Source organism: Miscanthus floridulus, chromosome 14 (genome assembly GCF_019320115.1).
Source record: "Miscanthus floridulus cultivar M001 chromosome 14, ASM1932011v1, whole genome shotgun sequence".
In the NCBI taxonomy this organism is placed as follows: Eukaryota; Viridiplantae; Streptophyta; class Magnoliopsida; order Poales; family Poaceae; genus Miscanthus; species Miscanthus floridulus.
In genome coordinates, this window is record NC_089593.1 from 30690539 (window position 1) to 30696616 (window position 6078).

Here is a 6078-nt window from a genome sequence, read left to right on the forward strand (position 1 = left end):
CTGCTCCTACTACTACTCCTCTTTTTTTTGCTTATATACTACTGGTGTGTAGTGGCTACTCCTGCTACTACTACTACTACTACTCCTACCACTCCTCCTCCTACTACTCCTCCTACTACTACTCCTCCTCTTATTACTCCTACTACTCCTCCTCTTACTACTCCTATTACTCCTCCTCCCTATACTTGCTACTACTACTGCTGCTCTTCTTTCAGTGATGCTCCTACTACTACTCCTAAGTGGCTGCTACTCTTACTCCACTACTACCACTCTACTCTACTACTTTCTACTTACTACTACTACTTGCTACTCCTAAGTGGCTGCTGCTCTTACTCTACTACTACCACTCCTTCTCTGTTTTTTTTGCTTATATACTGCTAGTGTGTAGTGGCTGTTGCTACTACTACTACTTAACTACTACTACTACTACTACTACCACTACTCCTACTAGTACTCCTTCTGCTCCTACTACTACTCCTTCTCTATTTTTTTTGCTTATATACTGCTGGTGTGTAGTGGCTGCTGCTGCTGCTACTACTACTACTACTACTACTACTACTACTACTACTACTACTACTACTACTACTACTCCGCCTACCACTCCTCCTACTACTACTCCTCCTCCTACTACTACTCCTCTTACTACTACTACTCCTCCTCTTACTACTCCTATTACTCCTCCCTGTACTTGCTACTCCTACTGCTGCTCTTCTTTCAATGATGCTCCTACTACTACTCCTAAGTGGCTACTGCTCTTACTCTACTACTACCACTCTACTGCTACACTTACTCTACTCAACTACTTTCTACTTACAACTCCTAAGTGGCTACTTCTAGCTACTAACTGTTGGCTGCTGTTGCTTTTTTTTACAAAATCTCCAAGGACTCACCTAGGACTTGTTGTCTTGTCTTTTGCCATCAGCTGCTGCACTTTGTTTGCTAAGCAGTTGTTGGGTTTTTTTTGTCAAATCTCCCCTCTCCTCTCCTCTCCTTTGTTTTGCCGATGATGAAATTGTCCAAGTCCATACATTATATGGAATATGAGCTGATGATCAAGAACTTGTGAGGAACTTGGCATCATTAGCAGCCGCCCCTACATTACATTCTCCTCTCTTCTCTGTTATGATGCCTTGATGCTCCAAGTTCAAGATCAGATGATGATTGACATGTTTCTGAGGCCTCTACCACTACTACTACTCTTTTTTTGATATATTGTTGTTTTATAGGACTACTTTGTTTTATAGCCCTTTTTGATTTCTTATACCTTCTCGCGTACCTAAAGGACACTTTCTTGCATCTATTAGAACAAAGCGCGAAATAATGTCGTGGACACCAGACAGTGCAGCCCGATGCCCCAAGCAAGATGAGCACCCAACCAATGAGGAGCAAGCACTAGAGGACCAGCTAACTCAGGAGCAGTTCGATAACAAGTTAGAAAAGGATCTAGAAGTGATGCTTACTCAGGAGCAGTGTGACGAGGAGGAAGGGGGAGCAGAAGGAAGAGCAGGAGAGGTTGCTGAAGGTGAAGAAGAAGAGGATGATGATGATGACTCAGAAGAGGGATATGAAAGTCCCAAGGATCCTTTCCCACGTGAAGCTAGAAGGAGGCCAACGGAGGAAGATTTGGATAAGGATTTTGACCCGAACGAGGAGGTAGGGAAAAAGCCTTAGCTTGTAAATTTTGCTAAAGCTTTGGATGTGTTACCTCTGCTAACACTTTGACCTGTCATATATACATGTCCCTCCTGAAACTTGGAAAAGACAACGTCGACGTCCGCGACATCTCACTGGACAAGACGGAGTAGAGGAAAGGAGAGCAGAGGCAACAGCCACAGAGATGGATCACGATGCCTTTGCTCCACAAACTCAAGACACAACCATGACTACCAAGCCTAAGAGGAAACGAGGGGATAGAAAAGGAAATCTATATCCAGATAAGGCATGCTATGTGATAACGGAGGTCGGGCCAGCAGGGGAGATCCTTGAGCCAAAGGAATTAAGAGGAAGATTCTATAATGCGATCGGGGCCCTAGTAAGAGATAAATTGAACCCAGCAATCCCTAACTAGAAAGAGGTACTAGAGAACACAAAGAATGCACTATGGGATAGGCAGCTAAAGGTCAATTTTAGATTTCTGGAGGGTAAGCACGAATTGGTAAAAAAATGCTATCAGGATGATGGGAGAGTCATTCCGACGTTGGAGGTCAGAGCTCAACATGAAGTATATCCAAAAGGGGTTAACTCCCTTCAACGAGTTCGACAAAATAACTCCTAGTCAATGGGAGGAGCTCGTGGCTCAGAAGACTTCACCGGAGACATTGGAGCTCAGTGCCCGTAACACCGAGCTAGCGAAGAGGAACAAACACCACCATCATCTAGGCCCCGGTGGCTACTATGCCAAGGAAGAGCAGTTTAGGAAGATGGACCAAGAGGCCACAGCTGCTGGGAATATCGATGTGACGAATTTGAAGGTACACTCAAGGAACTGGATATATGCGAGGAGTATATAATCATCCGGCAGTAATCTTAAGTTTGATAAGCCGGAGACCCAAGAGGCGGTATCAAGGATACTGAAATATGCTGAAGACAAGGAGAAGGGCTCATTCAATCCTTCCAGAGAGAGGGACGAGCTTAGCCTTGGCTTGGGAAATAAGGAGCACATAGGCCGCACCAGGGGGCTAGGGAAAAGGATGACCTAGAAGCAAGGATTTAAAAAGGATAGGCACATGTACAAGAAACATGGCCGAGACCGGGAGACTAGTCTTGAGCTCCAAGTGAAGGCTCTAGTTGTGAAGGCGCTGGAGGAGCAAAGACTGTCTATGGAGCCATGGATATTAGTGACGCCGCCGGGAGAACTAGCATTAGTTAGCAGCCCTCCGAAGTTCCTAGCAGCCAAGGTTCCACTGCAGCCACAACCCCAGTCGATCGTATATGGGAACCAACTAGTTACACCTTGGTGTTTCTCAGCGGCCAGCGGAACACTATGATGGAGGTGGCAACGGGTGTGGCACATCCTCCCGGTGGCTTACACCACAATAATAAGATACCTCCGGACTACACTAGGGTCGAGGTGCATACAGTGAAGCCCGAGTTCATGCAGTGGAGGATAGACTATACAACTCCCGAGGGGCTGGTGTTACTCGGAGCCGTTATGGGGCAGTTCATCCTTTGGCATAAACGGGACATTATATTGATTGCTTCTTTGCCGCCTTCCCCTCTCCCAAATTTGGAGCGAGTTGTTGAGGTTGGGGAGATATTTTCACCATCTTGTGACCCCCACATTCCTGAGATGCCACATTCTTCCCCGCCTCCTAGCGAGCATGTGCCTGATGAGATGCCACAACCTTCTCCAGCTCATACTGAGCAAGTGCATCATGAGATACCACAGTCTTCTCAACAAGCACAGCCGATACATGAACAACGAGTGTCTCCTAAAGAAGCTGCAGCACAAGAAGATGAGGACGTGCCTGAATGGGAACTTCGAAAGAAGCATCCAATCACCATAAGGCCAGTTTATGTTCCGATCAAAGACGTCTCGTCGGTGTCCAAGTGGTATTCCCATGACCAGTTCAAGCCTGAGAACCAAGTTAAAAAAGTCCCATCACGGGGTTCTGAGGAGGCCGTCACTAGCAAACTCCACCAAATTGCAAAGCAGTATCCAAATGTTGATGCCATTAAATGGTCAAAGGATTGCCCAAAAATATATGAAAGAGGCAAGCCCTTCCTACCAAACCGGGACATCCAGCACCTACCACTTGGAATGAGAAGGTTCCATGATTGGTACTTGCGTGTTCTCCCAACAAGCATAGATATCATACAAGCATGCTTCCCCACCGGCACATTTGGAAGCCCAGCCGAGAAAATTGTCTTTGACTTCAATGACATGCAAACATGCTTTCACCTGGGAGAAATGGAGATGAATCTAATTCGCACGTGGTGCCTGTAAGTCCTTGTCCTCCCGATATGATATGAATGTAATCTTTGAATTTTGTTGTAACTAACCCACGCCGTGATTTGTAGAATGCAAGTGCACATTATCAAATAAATGTCAAGTGTGAAAGCCAGGTATGTGGACCCTCAAGCTATAGCCCAAACAAATTTCAATTACCCTAAACGGTGGACACTTGATGCTAAAGAGCTAGCTGCTGCAAAGACTCTTCGGGAGAAAGAGCACATCCGTACGGCAAAACTAAGGGAAGAGTCCCTTAAGGTTGCGACATACATTGCCCTGGCTTTCAAAAATCTCCAACAACACTCTACTATATGGCTACCATACAACTTCGAGTAAGCTCAACTCTATACTTAAAGCTTTGTTCGATATATTTTATTCGATGCAAAAGAGCTTATCTAGTTCTATGATTAAATCCATGCAGCAACCACTGGATTTGTATAGCCGTCGATGTTGGGAGGAGCATGGCATGGGTCTTTGATTCATTAGATAAGGACACGGTGACATACAAAGACTTCATATCGATTCTCAAGACATATACATATCGACAATCCTCATTAGCTTATATGTTTGTATACATACTTGTAACGTTCACTTTTGGATACTAACAAGTTGTATTTATTAAAATAATTCGAACAGGGCATTTAGGTTCTATGTCACTAATCATCATGGAAGGCATGATCCAGCAAGGAAGGAAAAGCTAGCTATAAAAACACTATGTGCGGTAAGTGTAACTTACTTCTTCAGTATTCCATTACACGGCTGTCAAAGCATTACTTAACATTTTCATATGCAAAACACACAGTGCCCCAAGCAGAAGCCTGGGAGTGTACATTGTGGATACTATATATGTTCTATAATGAGTAACATCGGTGTCTACAGGAGACACTCCTAAAGGGTAAGTTTGAACCTCTTCACCCGTAGTATAAAAACTTTGTAAATGGTATAAAATACTAAACCGAAACTTGTTCTCTTATAGTGGAGAGAAGAGAAATGAATAAAAAGAGACCCATACAAGGATGACTAACTCTTAGAGCTCGTCGGCGACCTTTGCAACTTCATATTGGATCAGATTGTACACGTCAGAGGCGCCTACCATGACCGAGAGTCTGAGTTAGGTACAAATCCTCAGTACCAACACCTTCGTGAGACTGAAAGGCTAACTCTAGGACGTTTATAACAATGTGTATGTAATTTATATATTTAATGATGGATTGTATATATTCTTGTGAATTGGACTTGTAATTGTAGTTTATAAAATACTCTTGTGCTTGTAGTCGTGGTCGCGGGGCGTTCGGCAACGCGAACGCTGGTCGCGGGGCGTTCGGCAACGCGAACGCGGTTCGAAACGTTGGTCGCGGGGCGTTTGGCAACGCGAACACGGTTCGGAATGTTGGTCGCGGGGCGTTCGGCAACGCGAACGCGGTTCGGAACGTTGGTCGTGGGACGTTTGGCAACGCGATTTTGAATTGTAAATTTGAATTTTTTTTACGGGAAAACGTACTGTAGGGGCAGTTCTAGATTGAACCGCCCCTACAAATAGCTGTTTGTAGGGGCGGCTGGTACTACAGCCGCCCCTACAAATCGATTTGTAGGGACGGCTGGTAATACGAGCCGCCCCTACAAATTGATTTGTAGGGGCGGCCTAAGAACCGCCCCTACAAATGTATGATTTGTAGAGACCCTTACGTAGGAGCGGCCGGACAAACCGCTCCTACAAAGGATTACCAACCGCCCCTAAAAATTCTTTTTGTAGTAGTGCATCATGCATATATGATCTTGTTGTCCACGCATTAATTATTTTACATTAGAAGGAAGGACACCTACCAAAGTCTGCGCGTACTTGGCTCCTTGTTGCTGTCGACGGTGAATTTCTACCCTCCCGAGCCCAGCAGCAACCGGGAGCCATCATATGGAAACGTCAAATTTGTCGAGTGTTTTTATGTTTGCCGAGTGTATTCCCTCGGACACTCGGTGAACAAGTTTTTTGCCAAGTGCTGCGCTAAAAACACTCGACAAAGAGAAGATTTGTCGAGTATAAAAAAACATTCGGCAAATAGGGGGTTTGCCTAGTGTTTTATTTTTTACACTTGGCAAAGAAATAAAAAAATTCTGGGAAAGAAGGAGAA